The sequence below is a fragment of the Camelus bactrianus genome, chromosome 26 (genome assembly GCF_048773025.1).
Source record: "Camelus bactrianus isolate YW-2024 breed Bactrian camel chromosome 26, ASM4877302v1, whole genome shotgun sequence".
NCBI lineage: Eukaryota > Metazoa > Chordata > Mammalia > Artiodactyla > Camelidae > Camelus > Camelus bactrianus.
Window position 1 is genome coordinate 35,743,765 of NC_133564.1, and position 18,801 is coordinate 35,762,565.

Here is an 18,801-nt window from a genome sequence, read left to right on the forward strand (position 1 = left end):
ATAGACTATCTAACAGCACACAAGCTCAGCGTTTATAGCTGAGGGCCTCGGTCCATGCTTTGCAACCAGCAGAGTGCTATCTAAAAGCTCATCTATGCAAGCAAAGCATTGTCTCTGCTTTTTAAGGCAAGGAGACTGGAGTGAGGATGTACAGGCACTTGCTTGCAAAGCAGTTTTTAAGCATATATTTTTCTTCTTAAAGTTCACAGGAGGCTGGAGTGTGTTACAATTTGTTAAACCAATCATGGGGTCCCACATGGAACCATTATGGAGGACACCCTAGGATGACAAATCCTGCCTCTGGGTCTTTTCCTGCCATCTTCAGCCACTCTAGCAGGGTCTAGGCACATCCGTGAATAACGATCCTACAGAACTACCCACACTCTTAACTCCTGGTGCTTGAAACTTAATTTTAGCTCTACACAACTTACCGTAGAAAAGTTTCAGAAATAAAAGATATAATATTCCTTTTATATCTCATTATATTACTGATTTTTCTGATTGCTCTAAGTTGCTTCTAGTTGGTAAAGCACATAATTCTGCAGGTGAATTCAGTAATTTCCATTGGGCATATCTAGCCATTTTGGGCTCTCTAACTTCTATTGGTCAAATACCGATACACTTAATTGATTTCTTTGTTTATCAATTTCAGCCGGGAGGAGAGGGAGTGTCACTCTTTTCCTCAGCCCACCCTCAACCCTTTTCTCATCAACTCAGGCCTCCTGAAAACAAAACAAAGGATTTGTTTCCCTTCTACTCTCTCCACAAAAGCAACAGGAAACATCAGCCTGGAGAAAGAATTCAACACAAATATTAAAACAAAAATCTATAAACCTGGAGCAACTCCATCTCCGAATCATGATACACAATGACATGAGAGTAAGTGTGTCAGGCACAAAGCATGCGTGAGCCTGACCACCTGATTTCTATTCTTCAAAGGAAGGAAGGTTTTCATATTTTTTATTATACTTTGTCATTGTTTCTGATTATGCCAAAAAATAGTTTATGAAAGAATTATGCACTGCAATAACAGATTACTATTGTATCAATTATAGAAGGCATTCAGAGGGGATAGGAAAAGCCACCTCTGTAAAAAATGCAAAATTTCTTCCCCTGTTAAGAACACGTATACAAAATGCAACAGAGAATTCAAATTCTTGTGGAGAGGAGCAAAAGCCACAGAACCAAAGCAAAGTCAATAGAATGAGTTAATTCAGAATTCACTGGACAAACATGCTCAATGCATTCAAATAATTTTAAAGGCACACTGCAAACCATTCACTTAATGATCTGCAGGCTAGAGGAAGCATTTCCCGCTTTAACAGACAACAGAAATCAATAGGGTGCCCCAACAAACAAGGACCAAAGAACAATCAGGTTTTTAACAGCTCTGACAAATCAGCATGTTCTAAAGATCAAAATCCAGAAATTTTAAACATTCATTCACACCACAATGAAACAAGCACTTAAAAAAAAAAAAAAAAAAACAAAGATACTAAGCACATAGATCATGTACATAGATCAATGAGGACTTCATGTACCGCTGGAAGAACAGGCTATAGCCTTCTACTTGAAAAATAAAACTACTTTTAATGATAACTGCTAAAACACATTTCATCATTCATGTTGCCTTGAAAAATCTGAGGCACTTGTATCTGATCAGAAAAGCAATTCTGGGTAATAGTAGGTTACAATTCAGTGCCAGTTTGCTTTAGAAGAAAAGAGAAAAAAAAGCTACTGTTTCTCATATCCTGCACAAAGTGTGAAGTGTCTCCCTGCCTCTTTCTCCTCCCGTTTTCTGAGCTCATGCTCCCCAACCCTTCTGAAACAAGTATGAGAAACTCTTATTCCCACCAATATGCCAAATGACAAAAGAATATCAATTTATTTGTGTAAATATATGCCTATACCTTGAACTGTAGGAGAAAGGTATCAGAAGTCCATATGAAACTTATTTCTAGATTCCTGAAGTCACACACACAAACGTTCACACAGACACAGACACATACCCCCTGGATTACTGGGCACTTCACAAGTTTAGGAATTCCAACTTCTAGAAGATAACTTTGTAGTTAGTTTAAAATACAAATCTGTCAGCTTTTGAAAGCCTTGATCATCTGCTAAACCATTCAAATATCAAAGAGATCCAATTAGCTTTCTCTGTAGAATGTAATTTCACTTGATGGCAAAACAGACCCTAAGAAGTACTGGATCAAAGATTCGTGTTTATCACTACCTATGATCGTTTTTAAGCACATTAACAGATTCAGAAATGTATGTCTCAACAACATTTATTCTTATTGAAAAAGCATACGTGTTCAACTCTCTATACAGTGACTAGGTCCCATGATGGTGTTTAAGAGCTATTTTGTGTATTGAAATATTTATTTTCAAGTGCAGACAAGGAGGGTGTGTATTACTCAGTTGTAGAGCACCTGCTTAGCATGAACAATGTCCTGGATTCAGTCCCCAGTACCTCCAAAAAAATAAATAAAAATAAGTGCATATTTAAAAATAAGAATAAAGTTATATAAAAAAAAAGCAGACTAAAAAGCACTGCAATCTATGTGCTACAATTATAGTAAAAAAAAAAAGTGTTTCTTTCAAATATTGACTATATGCCAATCACAGAGACAATCACAAATCACACCTGATAACCATCACGTGTGATTCTCAGCAACACTACTAAGTAGACATGGATGAGAATCCCGGCACTGCGGATGAGGAGACGGAGCTCAGAGGAGCTGCGGACCCTGACCGTCCTGCTCCCCGTGACACCGCGTCTACCCAGGGCAAGCTCTGACAGACCTGCTCTGAGGGGACACCCAGCTGCATGGAACCTTGGGGCATTGGGGAGTCGCAGAAAACACTAAAAATTGTTCAGTGAAAAACCAGCTCAAATATATTACACTTTGCCACATCCTTTAAAAAGGGAAAATGACTGAGACCTTTTTGATGCCTCCGTGTTCTTTCTGCCATCATCAATTATTTGCCCTCTCAGGGTGACTAGTGATGAACTGGACCCCATATGAAATGCACTCATATGGAAGAGCTTTTAAAGTTATTTTAAGAAGTTTGTAAGACCCTGTCTATGCCTCACACAGGTGGTCATCCATCACTTCTCACCGGTGTGGACGTACCACCTGAAATCACTCCTTTCTGCTTTTTAAAATCCCTTCATCTAATCCAGGCTTTTCAACAGCAAAGAAGCACCTCAACCACAGACACTGGACAGCTTTTCACCAAACGGACTCGAACAGCCCATTGGACTACCTGGAAACCCTTTTCTTCTATTAAAACCACTTCCAGGTACTTCATCATTTTCTGATTGGTGGACTTGGCCTCTGACTGGCCTACTCAGAGAGCTCCCAGCCTCACATGCGGGGGTGGGAGAGGACCCTGCTGTTGGGGGAAATCAGTGAGGAAGGCGGACATACTCCCGCCAGGTCTGCAAGGGTAGAAGTGCCACAACGTGCTCAGAAATTATACCGTCATCACCCCTGGGCTCCCATGGGCTTGTTTCACATTAACCAAACTCATGACACACTGATGAAAGAAAACCAGAAACTTAACTTATTAATGTAACAGAAGACGTGAAACTATGAACCAGACTGAAATATCAGAGTTCAACCATGAGTACATTTTCTCAATGGCCTAATCATGGGGAGGCAGTCACATGGCAAGCATGGACAGAAACAGAGCAGGAAGGGTTTCTAGATTAACTCAATGGACTAAATTTCTGTTATAAGAACTGATCTACTGCCTGGAAAACAAATAACGCCAATCACGATGCACTCTCGACAGTGGCCAAAACATGACTATGAGCATCTGTGTAACTCTCCTTTCCCTGTCCTTTCTGGGCTAACATATGCACAGAGGTACAAAGATTCAGGGATGCAGATAACTCTAAACACCCAAAGCCCATCTCTGGGAGCCTCAAACCAGTAAGCCAGGGTTTAAATACCAGCTCTGCCACTTACTATTTCTGTGATTTTGGCCAACTTACCCTCTGTGTGCCTCAATTTCCACACTGTAAAACTGGGATAACAATCAAACCTTCCTTACTCGCTTGTTGAGAAGATTGAAGGATTCATTTCTGTAAAACTCTCAGAAAAGAATGTAGCACATTTTGGGTGTTCAACAAATGTCAACTTAATATCAAAGTGATTTACAAGTCTCCCTTCTAATCATCTTATGTGTTTCCTGGCTAGTCTAAGTCCCAAAGAAAATCCTTATTTCTCCTTTTATAAACTCTTGGGGAGGACCCTTCTCTTCCATCCCACCACCTGTTTAAACCGAGGGAGGGAATGCCTCCTAACCACTCCTCTGGGCCATGGAGAGTGCTTCTCCATTCACACCCCTGGCCCCTGGCCAACAGATAGCCCTCGTCACACTAACAGAGTGAGGTGTGAGTCCGGGAAGACAAGCAGGGCATTTGAAACCCTTCCTTTCCCTCCAGTGTTGATCACCATTGGGAAGCACTTGGGATGCTCGGCTCCATGGCAGGACAGCCTTGTGTATGAATGGGCAGGTCCTCTCAAGTGAAGGTTCGCTGTGTCACAGAGCTACATGGGACAGGGTGAGTCTCTAATTCTGGGACACAGTATCATGACACGCATTTTCCCACAGCCCTGAAGTTCATGGAGAACGTGGCTTCATCAGTAACAAATAAGACATTTATCGCCTGCCTACTCTTATGTGTCATCTCTCAGTTGGCTGCTGGAGACAACATGTGTATAAGTATTGGATCCCTTTAAGCCCCAAAATATATGAAGTAACAAAGAATTCTGTGGCTTAACGTTGGTTCAGGGCGACTGTGTAACAGTTCTGACTCTGCTGATGCTTAATTAAGGGTATAGGAACTAAGGAACCTCCTCAAATATCTCTCAGCATAAAACCAGCTTTTCTTATTTTCCTGTTTCTTAGTAATTGCCAAAGACTCTCAAATGATGGCTTCACACAAAAAAGCAGCTAAAGTTTATGAGCCCTCTTGACATACCCACTGTGGTAAACACTTTACATAATTTCTAATTCTCACAATTCTGCAAAGCAGATACGAGCGTCCCCATCTCACAGACGAGGGAAAAACTCAGAGCAAACTGACTCAGGCTCAAGTGGCTCAGTGGCAGCACGTGCACGCAAACCCAAGACAAAAAACTACACCCCTTCTTATATGTACAAAATCACCTCCCAACAAATGATACACAGCTGCTGCGTTAATACTCAGGGAACTCAGTACACTTTTCAGCTTTAAGGTGCTCCAGAGGCCGCTCTTAGCTGCTTTATAAAATTCCGGCTCACTGGTTGCTAACACTGGAAGAAAAGACCGATTTTGCCATTGTTTGCACAGCAAGTCTGAAATGTTCACAGCGAGATGACAGAATAAGTCTAAGACATAAGCAGAATAATTTTTCCAGGTAGACAGACATAATGGACATTGTGCTATTCTGAAGCACTAAGCAACGGAATCAAAACAAAATAACATTTGTTAAGCCTTCTTTTGCAAAAGGAATATTAAGACTGTTAGAAGGTGCAACAGCGCCACCTATGGCTAAAATGACCTTCCAGGTTGCCGGGAAAGATGCAACACAAAAATTGCCTGTAGGATCAGAAAAGAGAATCAGATAACTAAAAGCTTATGTAGCACATACTGCACTTTGCTTCGGGGAAGGGAAGGGTATTCAGTATTTAATCTGATATTGCTAATACTCCTGAATATAAACAAAAGACATAGGTTCATGGAAACTCATCTTAGAAGAGGAAAGAATCCAGTCCAGCCACTTCATTTTACAGGAGGGGAAACTGAGACATGGGTTCTGTCCTGCAATCGGCAGCAAAGCTCTCCCAGGCCTCATGTCTTGCACTGTAGCATAAACCAACAGATCTGTACTAGGCCTATATTCATAAAAGTCACGTTTGTATTTTTCCAACAGTAGGTTATCTAAGTATCTTGCAAAATAATTCTCAAAGAGCCAGGATATCATACAAGATTGATGAAATACAAAAACATTTATTTATATAATAAAACAGCATGAGCTTTATTCTATTATAAAAGTGACTTGTTAAATCAATGTTTTGATATTTTAAACCTGTTAAGAGTGCAGGAAAACAAATCAAAATTTTGCTTAATCACAAAAGAGAGAAGCTTATTCCCTGAAAATGATCAATGTGGATTTTACTAAACTTAATGAATCTGGTCAGAATCCCACAAATTTAAATGTCTGTGTGGATGGTTATACGGCAACATGAATTCTGAGTTGTAACAATACATATTCTGTGTAAATAATATTCAAGGTCGTCTGATTAAGGCAATTTAACTAGTCCCTGTCTCACTAGTATGATACAGATTTCATTAAAACTTCATACTACACTAAAAAAAAAATGAATCCTTGTTACTTTAAACCATATTCAAATATATCATATATATAAATATTATAAATATTGAATATGCATCAGAAATAAGCGACACTCTTTAGTATTCAGAGTTGATCCTTCTAAAATATCTGTCATTCTGACAGCACATTTTTATTAAGCACCTCTTGGGTTCTTTGTATACAAGGCGTCTAACTCTCACAGTCAGACAAGTTAAACGCTATTACTCAAATTTCACAAATAAGGAAATGTACTTAAGCCATGAAAACAACTTACATATTCACCATCAGGAAAGAAAAGAGTAAAGATTTTACTTATAATATTCACTGACAATCTTTTCTTCCATATTAAGACTACATAAAACCAATTCAGTCTTTGTAAGTATTTCTGTCAATAAGGGCCACTAGAGAAAAACAAGTAACATCATTAACAGTGGTTGGACATTCAAAGCCCACTTCTCTTTGGCACTATAATTGTTTTTAATGTTTTGTTTTTTGTGCTAACAGACCACTAAATTAAAAAAATTAACTTTTTAAGTAATTACCTGAGAATTAAACATTTGTGAAAATGTACAATTTTAATTTATGACACTCTGTCTCACATTCTCACTGGTGTCTCTCCTTTGAAGGCCTCATAAGGCTGAGATCACAAAAATCGGCCATTTATGGAGTCACAGCAGTTCGGGTAACCACTCAACGGGAGGCTGATTAGAGGAGCAATTAAGAATGCATCCTGTGCAGCCTGGGTTCCAGCACCGAGCTAGCCACCGCCAGCTGGGTGTGATTTAGGACAAGCTGCTCCATCTCTCAATCCCTCAGCTGCAAAAAAGGAGACACTGATACCTACCCTCAAACACCTGCTATGAAGTAAAACATGAGGAAAGCATTTTAGTGTTAGGTAGGTGTCCACTCAGAGCGAGTTTGGTCATTATGATGATGAGGATGGCTGTTAATAAATTAAGCTAGACCAAAAAGGAGAAATCACCTTAAAGGAGAAACATTTTAATTCAATCAGCATTTCCTTTTGGATGGATTGCAGAAAGTTCTATTGATGTTTTTAATAAACCAAGTTTTGTCCATTAATTATAGATTTACAGGTTCATGGACAAGTCTCCAGAAAAAGAATTAGAGGCCTCTAACTTCTGAATACTAAGAAAGTAAATTAAAAAAAAATCATTTGGGAGATTATACCTCATTTGGGAGAGTATGTGCTTAGCATGCATGAGGCCCTCAGTTCAGTCCCCATAAACTCCATTTAAAAACTTTCTTTTTTAAGAAATGGAGAATTAAAGCAAAAAGATGGAGGAATACAGAATTTTTTAGAGACTCATCTCAGATTTAAGATGGGGAGAAAACATCCATTTCTCAGAGGAAATCTTGAGAACTATGTAAACAGGATCTGAGATGTCTAGTCTTCTAACATTATTCATGAATTCATATTACCAAGTCTTAAAACTACCTGATAACCCACAGAGGTGATACTGATCGTAACACCTGCCAACACGGATCGAGCTCCCGCTAGGACTGCTCTGTTCTGACATCTCTGCTCCTGAGGCCTGACCAGGCTGAGAGCACTAAATTCGGTCATTCATGAGCATCTCGTGTAAGTCCTCCATGTGTGCTTCTAACTCTCCCCTCACCAGCCCCTCTGAGGGAAGCACTGTTATCATCATCCCCACCCGCAGATAAGGCCACTGAGGCACAGAGACTAAACCCTTTCCAGGTCACATTGGCATTAAAGGACGTCTGTATTTCTGCTGTTTTCCTTTTGACAAAGTAATCTGAGATATCAATTCAAGGGAGACTGTTAAATAGTCAAGTCTGTCAGGTCTTCACCTCAAAGAGCAGATACTATAAATTCCTGATGTAGGATGAGGCTGCCGCCACATACTGACTCAGCTTGAAATTAATATCCAAGATGAAGCAGCGGATTCATGTAAATATTCACGACTGTCAACTCCGCTCTCGGGTCTGGACCCTTCACTGCCTGAACGGGGGTGAAATCCCCACCCGTGTCAGGGAGGGACGCGCAGCTCTTCCGGGACTCACCCAGGATTCACGGGCTGTTTCCCCCCACAGGCTGTCCTCAACGATTAAAAAGCTCTCAAGATTTTTACACCATGCAAAACTAAAAGACATTTCTGCAGATGGAGCACTTTCTCAGGCTTAAACCTTTTTTGCCTACACTCAGCAAGGGGCAAAAAAAAAAGAAACATGACTCTACAAAGTCTCTGACCCTCACCACTCACGGGAGTAGAACGGCGACAGCAGCAGATGAGTCTTCTCATTGCACGATGAGAACAAAATAAAGCCGCCCCAACAACAGGCACTCCCAGAGACAGAGCTCAGCAGTCTTCTGCACACTCACAGTTGTGCAGCCCTCACCACCATCTATTTCCTGAACACTTCATCACCCCAGAAGAAACCTCCTGTCACTAACAGTCACTCCCTAATCCCCCTCCACCCAGCCCCTTTCAACCATCACCTGCTCTCTGCCTCTGCATGTGCCTTTTCTGGGCATTTCAGATCACTGAAATCAACAATATGTGGCCGTTTGTGTCTGCTTCCTTTCACTTAAAATGCTGTTTTCAAGGCTTGTCCATTTTGAAGTGGTATCAGCATCTCTCTCTCTCTCTCTTTTTTTTTTTTTTGAAAACGTTAAAGTTTATTAGAAGGTAGTAAGTACTATCAAAAAGAGTACGGTGGAGCATAAGTGATTGGGTTTCAAAGGGAAAAGTGCGGGTTGAACAGTCAGGGAGGAGTTCCCAGAACAGGTGGCCTTTTTCATTTTCCTCTTTATTTGTTTTTTCTTTTTTATTCACTCTTACATGTGAATAATGTTCCACTACATGGAGATACTACATTCTGTTCTTCCATTCAGCAGCTATTTATGGACGAAGTCCAGTAGAATGAGTGTAAGAAGTGACTACCATGGATGGCATTTAAGCAAAGGGCAAGACGTGCTTTCATAAAACAAGCCAACAAACAGAGGCACAAGGAAATTCAGTGCGTTTCTGAGCAAAGAACATGCTTGCTTCGGCAGGACTACCGTGCAGGGCTGGGGCGGATACTGGCAAGAATCACGGTGAGGGAGTCACCTGAGAAGACTCCCCACTGCAAGCAGCTCAGCCAATTCTCCCTCACCCTGTATTGTTAGAGCCATGTTTCTAGGTTACTCTTATTTCAAGTAATAGTACTTTAACTGCACATCTGATCATCTGCCTCAGACCACATTACCTAGAAGCCACAGAAAATCATTCACTGTCCGGAGCAGCTCCAGGACATAACGGTGATGGATCAGGGAGTCCAGCAGCATTCCAGCCTGCAGGCACAAACCCCACATGTGCCCTGGTGATGTCCGGAAAATAAAATGCATGGAAATATCTCATTGCTGGTACACGACATCTGCCCTCAAATTGACCCAAAATCATGCTGGCAAAGCACTACTCAAACTTTTCACTCCAAAAAAAAAAAAAAAATGCTAAGAAGGCAAATTTAGGCCCTTCCATTAAAAACCAGCAACCATCACTGCCAGTATCTGAGCTGGAATTCTCCTGACTTCAAAAACCACCGCGCAGTTACTTTTCAAAAGTGAAAGTCATATATGTATTCCACGTAGATGATATTACAGTAGGATTTTTCTTTTCAAAATTTCCAGTTGCAACATTAGCACAAGAAAGTTTATGTTTCAGCTTTAAAAAAATCAATTATCCTCCACTTTCTTAATTTTGAACCTATTATTATTTTATAAAGGGAGCTATGCTGCATATTATAAACCAACTGTTTGGTTTCTGCAAATAAGACCTTTATGGCCTCACTATTTCAGAGCAAACTTTAATGATGTTTTGAGAGGTGGGGCCTGGGGCGCTCAATAACAGCTCTTTAAATACTGACAAGTATGTGCTCTTAAGTAATGCAAAGGCTCTAACTCCACACTAGCTCAGAAAACAAAGAAACTGCACCAAAGACTTACTTTAAAATTTTAATATATTCCTATTGTTTTGAATATTAAAGTTCTTAAAAGATATGATTTTTTTTTAGAAAGCCAACAGCTGTATTAAATTTCCTCTCACCAAGAAAGCAATCTTTATCAAGAATAAAAACCCCTATAGAAATCGAAATGACGGGACGTTTCTAGCTAAGTGAACATGCAGATCAGAACACAAACCTAAATCCTATCAGATCTCACTCGAACGAGCTCAACAAAGTCCTGGGCTACCCTGGAACTTAGCTCTTCTTTTCCAAAAGCTGGCTGAGCTAAGATCATCACACAAGGCAGGGAAGGAGAGAAGACGAAAGTCCACCTGGCAGCCTCCATCTGTTTTCTTCCAGCCAAAAGTCGCCTCTAGGGTCGCCCTGCTAACAAGCCCTCCCCATAAGGAAATCCGGCATCCACACTGCCCCTGCCGTCCCCAAGCAGTCCCGACGCCTCTCTCCCAGCCTGTGAATGTTCTTCTAATGACCCCCCCTGTTGGTGGCACCCTTCCCCTCTTCCCTGCTACACACACACACACACACACAGAGCCACAGCAGTCTTCCCAAATCACAAATTTGATTACATCACCCCCACTTCAAACCCTTCAGAGGCTCCCTGGTGGAATTCTAGCCCCACCCCAGACACTGCTTGCCCAGCCTCACCTCAGTACACAGGTCCCCAGTGACCTCAGGGGCCCCCTGACTTGCTCCTACTTCCCACTTGTCTCCAGGCTCATTTTGACTGTTTCCCAAGGAAGCCTTCCCTCCTTCCAACTACCACAATTTGTTCCTCTATTCCTAGAACATTCTAGGCTAAGTCAACTTCTGACAATGCTAAGCTCACAAGAAGCAAATACATTTTGCTTACTAATGTGGCTCCACCCTCTCTCCCCTAGACACACAGAAGTGCACGTGTTATGAATAAATGAATGACGGGGTGGGTCTCAAAGGGACAGACATACCTACTCTCACCCTTCCCGACCCTTGTGTCTGTAGAATATCAGAAGAAAAACCAGAATTACCTTTCCTGAGGGTCACTTTCTGATGACACCCTTCACTGACTACTGTGTCAGTTCTAGTAAAACCCAAGCTCTTCCAAAGCCCTCCATCCCGGACTCTCTCCAGTGTCCTCACCAGCAGGGGCACCTTCCACCCTGGACCACACAGGGCACTCTCCCCGTTTCCCCACGCCAAAAGCCTCCAGGCATCTGCCCGGGCTGCACCTGCCACCTGAGCCACATTCTTGACTACTTCTCCTGGCTGACACTTTGTCCTCACAAATGAATGTAGAGTCCATTTCTTCCAGGAAGTCCTCTCTGATAATGTCCTTTAGGTCTTGGTTGGGCTTCATCTATAGCAGCAGTACATGGTGACCAACTGGGTGTTTGCCCGCTCCTTTGAGACCACGAACTCTTGGGGGCCACGTGGGAAGGAGTGAGAGATTACAAGAGGGGTGGGGGAAGCAAAAAGCAAAAATCACAGCCCAAGTCCCAAATTCAAGGATACTTTCTCAGGAAAAAGTATAAACAATTTCACACGTGTGCAATTTGGCTACTGTTTTTGTGGCTTGTGGACAGCAAGAACTTGGTGTTCTAGTCCAAAACCAAGATTACATGCAAAGAAATGTATATATTCATATCCAAAGGAAAACAGAGCTGCTCAACAACAGTTTGCAGTTAGAATTGAAAGGAACTTTGATAAAGGCAATCTCTCTCTCTCTCTTCCTTCTTTTCTGGCATCATATAATTTTAGAAGTATTTGCGTGACCAAGAGATGGCTACAGCCCGTGATTCTTCACTGGAGTGTTTGGGGCTGAGGAAGACCAGATTACATTCACTGCGTAAATGCAATCACACCAACACACTGATAGGTGCCGTGGTGGTGGAGATGATGTTCCAAAGCAGGCAACCTTATACTGTAAGAGAACTCTAAATAGAAAGTAAGAAATGCAATGTTCTGTAGTCAATTTCATTTGCTATATGGGTCATTAATTGATAGTATATCTTGTCTAATGAAACCCAAAAATAAATTGTCAAAGTCGATTTTCTTCATCTGATCATTTTATGCTAACTTTGGATATTAAACCCTCACTCCATAAGTAAAACTCAGGCCTACGCTGCAGCATAGTTACATCCCGTGGAAGAAAGCCGATCAAGGGAGAACTGGAGAGTTTCCCTTCAGAAGCTGCTAAGTCTGGTTTTGCACCTGTACGTGATTTGCAACCACGTCATCGAGAATGGAGAAAACCTAACAACTGTGGGGCGAAAAGCACTGCGGTGCTTCAGAAAAATCAAAGAACGCTGAGCTTTGTGAAACAGTCCTGAGGCACTTAAATCGTACTTTTTCTGAAAGGCTCCAAAACTGACCCAATTCACCATTCCAGGTTCAACAGGGAGGTACCGGAATTAGTAGAGAAAACATGCCCTTGAAGTCTGACAAGGCCTTGCTTGAATTCTGCTGCAGCATTTACTAGCCACTAAACGGACCAATTCCTTAACCCTCTGAGAAGGCTTCCCGATCTGCAAAAGGGGGCTGCCACCGCCCACCTGGGAAGCATGGATGTGAATTCAACACGCAAGTAGGGCGGCCGACTGGTACCTGACACGGGGCCTGGCTAGTTTCCCTCCGCTGCCCTTCTCCCCCTTTAAACTTGCACTGTTCCCCCGGTAAGGATCAAAACCACGGAACAGAATGCCCGATTTTTCTGTGTATCCCCGGATACATGACTTACCCTTAGGAGGCCAGAAAAACTGCTTCCTCCCCAGTCACTATCAACGTTCTTAAGATTCTGGGTATTTTTAACTCTATTTTCCAGGGAGACTATTCCAGACCTTTCCAAGCACCATTCTCCAGGTTGGCTCCCCTCCCAGCACCCATCCTTTCTCACTTCAGATACTCTGTATGATTGCCTTCTGTTCATGGGAAAGCGAGTCCGGTAGGGTGGGGACTCCCAAGGACTCCACCCTCCCTCACAGGTGAGTGTGACTACCTTCTGCCCACTCCTCACTCCAACTCCAGCTTCTAAGAACTCTACCCTCCAGGACCCTGCAGACTCTGCATCTTCCCAAGACACACACGTGGCCACGACCCTCCCTTCAGATTTCTTCCTGGCTGGCCCTGCACACACCCCAGCCCCTTAAAGATAAATGGCATTAGGCTGAAAATCGCAAATGCCGCTGACTGACACACCAAAGCTGCATGGTCTGGGCTTTCCTCCAACCCAGGCAGGGCCCTGTCCCCCCTCAGCCTCAGTCTGCAGCTCTCGAGATGATGTAATTCACATGCAAGGCTATGAACACCAGCTAAGAATGACGATTCCCAACGTGTATCTATAGTCCGGCTCCTTCACCTGAGCCACAATCTCATAGACACGAGTGCCTCTTTGAAGTCCTAACTTGGATGACAAATGGCATCTTAAAAATGCCTAATGTTCACCATTTACTCTGGAATTCGATTCCTGGCAGGTACCTCCCAGACTCCCCATTTTAGTAACAGCCCCAGCACCCAACAATGTGTTTGAGGTCACATTCAATTTCCAATGTTCCCTCCCCTAATCCCTGCCCTGGAATCAGTCCTATTATTTCCGTCACTAAGCCCATCTCAAATGTGGTTCTACAGGGACCATGGCCGTAACCCCCCAAGTTCACAGCATGGTACACTGATTAACAGTCCTCCGTAGGGTGCTCCCTGGAGGGGGAGGCATCTCCTGCCGCTGGTCACCTCAGAAGGCACTGGATTCTCACAAAGGAGGCCCAGGAGAAGGGACTCAAGGTTCTCCCGTGGTCTGAGCTTTGAAGGGCCCGAGGTCTGGGGGAGCTCCTAATTAGCAGCCACACTTGCCAGTGAGCAGATGAGGATGGAGGAACCCAGGCAAGGCTGTTCTCACTCCAACCCCTGGGCTCTCGGGAGCCACGGGAAAGGCCTGTGTCCAGGGCACAGCCCGGCCATCACAGATCCCAGCCAGCATTAGCCAACACGGACAGCCTAGACTCCATCTAATTGTGACACTTACTTCTGTTCTGTTCCCCACCCAGAATGTGATGGACTCATTCAGATATTATGGCCTGTCTCAAGCGATACAAATTCAGTGATAAATGAAGTGTCCACATTTGGACCAGAGCATGAAAGGAGAAACAAGGCCTCATGTTCAGCATGATGTTGGTGGCCAAACCCTTCCACCGAGTGAGATGAAGCATGATGGGGGTGAGAATCCAAGGTCCTAGGTCGGCCAAAACATCTTCGTTCAAGGTTGGCTGGGGTGTTGCAGACTCCCTACCGCAAACTAACTACACGGCCGTCAGTGGTGGACATCAGCTGCAACAGACACGGAGTCAGCTATTTATGCCAACATGGGTTAAAAGTAAAGGCCGGGGCAGGGAGGCCTGCACGGCTGCTGAGGCAAAGCACAGACCCGGCTCTGAATGCCCACTGGCTGGAGAAGAGAGGAAGCTACGGTCCCCTTTAGCGGTCGCTGTGTCAACAAGATCCAGGTGAGCCAGCTACTTAGGAGAAGGCCATGTTTTCCTGATACTCAGAAAAACCAGCCTCGTAAAGGGAACACAAGAGTGGCATGGATTTTAGACCCCCCTAAGCCACTTTATGAAGGCAAAGTAAAGTAAATGGCACAGGGATGTTGAATGCAAAAAAAAAAAAAATTAAATAAGTAAACGGTGACTGCTTCCTCCAACAGCGTCCCCTGCAGCTGCACACCCATGAGCCTGCCACTTTCTCACCAGTGACCGCTGGTCAGGAAGTGCCATCACGCACGTCACACAGTGACAGCCAGGAACCGCGTGAAGAGCACGTTTGTGTAAAAGCAGGAATCGAGCAAGATGCTGCAGAATTTGACTTTACAAGTTTAAATACTCCATGTAAAGAATCCATCAGCAGCCGCCTAAATCAATTCGCATCTCACTTCTTCAAAACAATCAAACAAATTTAATAAGGGCGCATTTGTCACCAAATATAAGGAGGACCAAACAGGTTCCTCAAAGCAAGGATTTTAACAGGTATCAAACACCAGTGGGTGATGTGCTAACAAAGCAAATATTCCAAAAAATTAGAAAATAAAAAATGACTAGGATAATACATGGATCAAGGCAACTGTTAAGTTTTTGCTCTTTAAAGCGATGGAGAGAGTACGGAGGGCAATCTGGATATTTCCAATGCAGGGTGTGCACAGCCCACATTTTCAGACGCAACAACATGCTCACTTGGCAGTACAAGAGAAAAAGAATAAAGAAAAAGGAAAAGAGGAACAAGAGAAAATTAGAAACACACAAGAACAAAAATGATTTTGACAGCATGTACAAGAATTTATGTGAGTGTGTGAGGCCAGGGATGCTGGGACGGTGAGACCCACACTCACCTCCTGCTCTGGGGAAGGCAGGGGCCTGAGGGGAGTGGCGCTGCCGGGGGACCCCAACATGATCAGCGCCCCTAACCAAAACTCCACCTATATGCGTCTAGGCAGATTTTGAGCTACAAATTGTGGTCGCATTTCAGGCTGGACAGTTTTACTCACTTCCACCAAGAGTAGCAGGAGAGAATTAGGCTGTTCCTGTACCAAAGCATTGTTTAAAAAATTAATGACTGTGGAATAGTAAAAGCAAAAATTCAGTAAAAGTGACTGGAGGAGAATGTGCTTGACCCGAGCTCACTGGCCACGTTATCTCACTGACGTTAAGATGCTGGCTGAGCCCTTATGGTAGCAAAACAGACAGACCCACCAGGAGGGAGGTTTAATGCGCTGCTGTATTTTGATGCCGAGAGCCATGCCTGGTACACGAGGTTCTGGGTAAACAATGGTGACAGTGTCAACCACTATGGGCTAAGCACATATCCAGCTACTCCGCCAAATCCCAAGGGCAGACTTCAAAAGGCAAAAACAAGTTGGCATTCTCTGGTGGGTCTGCAGAGTCAGAGCCAAGCAGTTGCTGAGCAAAAATGTCACCAGTGCCTCCTATGACAAAAGAGGAGGCACTGGCCTGGGGCTGGGGCAGGGCTCTAGGCTTCCACTGCTCACCAACCAATCTGTCCAGGGGGAGAACGTGGTCTCTGCGTATGTTGCACCTATGGACCTACCTTGACTGACTCCTGGGGGCTCAGCAGGAGGTGACATGTGAGGTGAACGGAGCCAGCCTCGGTGTAGCACGGTGCTGGCAGCTATGCCCTCAGCAGTGCCCAGGCTCCTAAACCTGACACCTCGTCTCCAAGGAGCAGAAGGGGAGTGCGGGCATGAAGATCACAGGGCCCTGTGAGGACAAGTACAGGCCATGACATGCCTTGCCCATTCCTTAAGCCATAGAGTTATGTCCGGGAGGAACAGAAAATTCATCCAGAGCCCGCTAGGCACCTCACACACGTGGGGGACTCGGGTCCCCTGTGCCTATCACTCACAGGGCTGGTCTGGACATTCTTTTTATCAATTCTCTGGCATCTTCTCCTCCAACTTACCAACAACCAGAAAGTAGAATCTGATCTTAGTTAATTTCAAGAATCACAGAGCACCGCCTCCACAGTGGGCCCGGCAGCCGTGCCAGGTCCTCCGACCGTCACCTGTCAGACCGCCATGAGTACTCTCCAGACTCAAGGCCTGAGGCCGTAGGCCGTGGGCACACAGCTTCCCTCACTCTCCCCAGCAAAGGGGGACCACCTCTCGGCAAAGGCATGTCACCCTCTTCTGCACGAAGGACAGCACTATAGATACACGGGGAAACAGAGCAGATGGTGGGGGGGTAGGCAGCCCAGAAGAGCTCGTCTGTAATTCCGAGACAAAGTGGGGCCGTTGACTTAATCACAGGGACAAAGTGAGGATGAACATTTCCCTGCTCTTTCCCATACTCCGTGATACGCCTTTCCCTGCATAAGGAGTTCATTCGGAGGTCCCTGGCGGTGATTCTGATGTCCTAACATGGCATGCTGGCTGTCGGGCAGGAATAGAGGGCCTGAGCCAAACAGGTGCTGGGCCTGGGAGGCAGGAGACAGCGGCTCCAGCCCCAGCTCAACCAGCGCCTCGTTCTGCCTCTCGGGATTCAGCATCTCATCTACAAGCAAAGGGATGAGACTATCTTAAGACAGGCTGCCCAACATAAATGAAATGAGAGCCATGTAAAGAAAGTTTCCCAGTTGCCACATTTAAAACGGTAAACAAAGAAACAAACCAAGAAACAAAAAACAAATACTAGAAAATGATTTTAAGAACAAATCTTAACCTACTGTATGTAAAATACTATCATTTTGACATGTAATCAATATAGGAAGTGATAAGATAGTTTACATTCTTTTTACTAGACAAGTCTCAGCGTCTGATGTTCATTTGACCTACAGCAAATCTCACCTCAGAGCAGCCTCCTCCCCAGCTCTCCTAGCATCAGTGGCTGTGGCTACTCTATTGGACAGCAACTCCAGGGGTCCCACCAGGGTCCTGGCTGAAAACCTGGAGTAAGTGTCCACAATAACCCTAAAAGGATCTCTCTGAAACAAAGGCGGATTCACTTTTAAATGTCTGTAAACCGGCGGGCTGCACCTCCCTCCACCCTTGGCTACAAGAGAGTCCTCTTCCTTGCTGATCCCTTTCTGGATGTAGGGAAGAAACCCGGCACACAGCCAGGGTGGACTGGCCTCCAGGTAAACTTACCTGCTTTCTGTGTCCAGTCCCATGATGTCCTCCTTCTCAAATGGGATGCAGAGAAGGAGGATCTTGTCCCCAGAATTGTCGGATGCACAGTCCAGCCTCTTGGACTTGGGCAAGATGAAGAGTGACTCAGTGAAGTCCTTGATCCTCTTCTCCACCACCCTGCATTCCTCGTAAATTGAAGGCCACTTTGGTGCGCGGCTGCTCGGCCACCTCCCCATGCAGCAGAAGTCAAAGTGCTGAGAGCCATAGAGCGTGGTGCCATACAGCTCCTCTGCACGTGGAGCTTTTCGAAGCCTTGGCCGAGAGGCAGTCAGTAATGATGACAAGGCCCAAGACCTTGCGGTGTGTCTGGAAGTCGCTCCACCCATTCTTGGGCGCATAGTGGTGCCTGTAGTGGATACAGTTTGCCCACTGGGAGCCGCACGGACTGATCTGACTCACCAAGGTGATTCACTTATAGATGCAAAAGAAATTCTCCTCTGAGATGATCCCTACCTGTTCGACCACCACGGGGAAAGTCTGGTGGTCCTCAGCACACTGCACGTAGTCAGGGATGCTCATGTTGCAGGCCCTGACGAGAGGGGAGAGGAGATCGAGGTACATACTGTACTGTGGGCTGCAGGCCCATCTGGGTTGCTGTGACCTGGTGTGTACCAACCAGAAGGCAAGGGAAGCTCAAGTAAATCCGGGGGTACAGTTTGTCCTCAGAGTCTTCAAATGGCTACCGTAGCTCGGATCACATTACCCAGCTTTTGGTCTAGGCTTTCTGCCCTGCAGAGAAGGGTCATTTCTTGTTTTCTGTTTCCAAGCACCTAC

General features: G+C 44.5%; 1 long non-coding RNA gene across 3 annotated transcripts in view; it reads right to left on the minus strand.

Annotated features, from left to right (window-relative positions):
* LOC141575088 (uncharacterized) overlaps positions 1–18,801 on the minus strand; it is a 66,219-nt gene that overhangs the window by 41,184 nt on the left and 6,234 nt on the right. For all 3 annotated transcript variants that reach the window (XR_012502406.1, XR_012502404.1, XR_012502405.1), the window contains exon 2: positions 17,986–18,756. This is a non-coding gene — a long non-coding RNA (uncharacterized LOC141575088). The remainder of the gene's footprint in view (positions 1–17,985; positions 18,757–18,801) is intronic.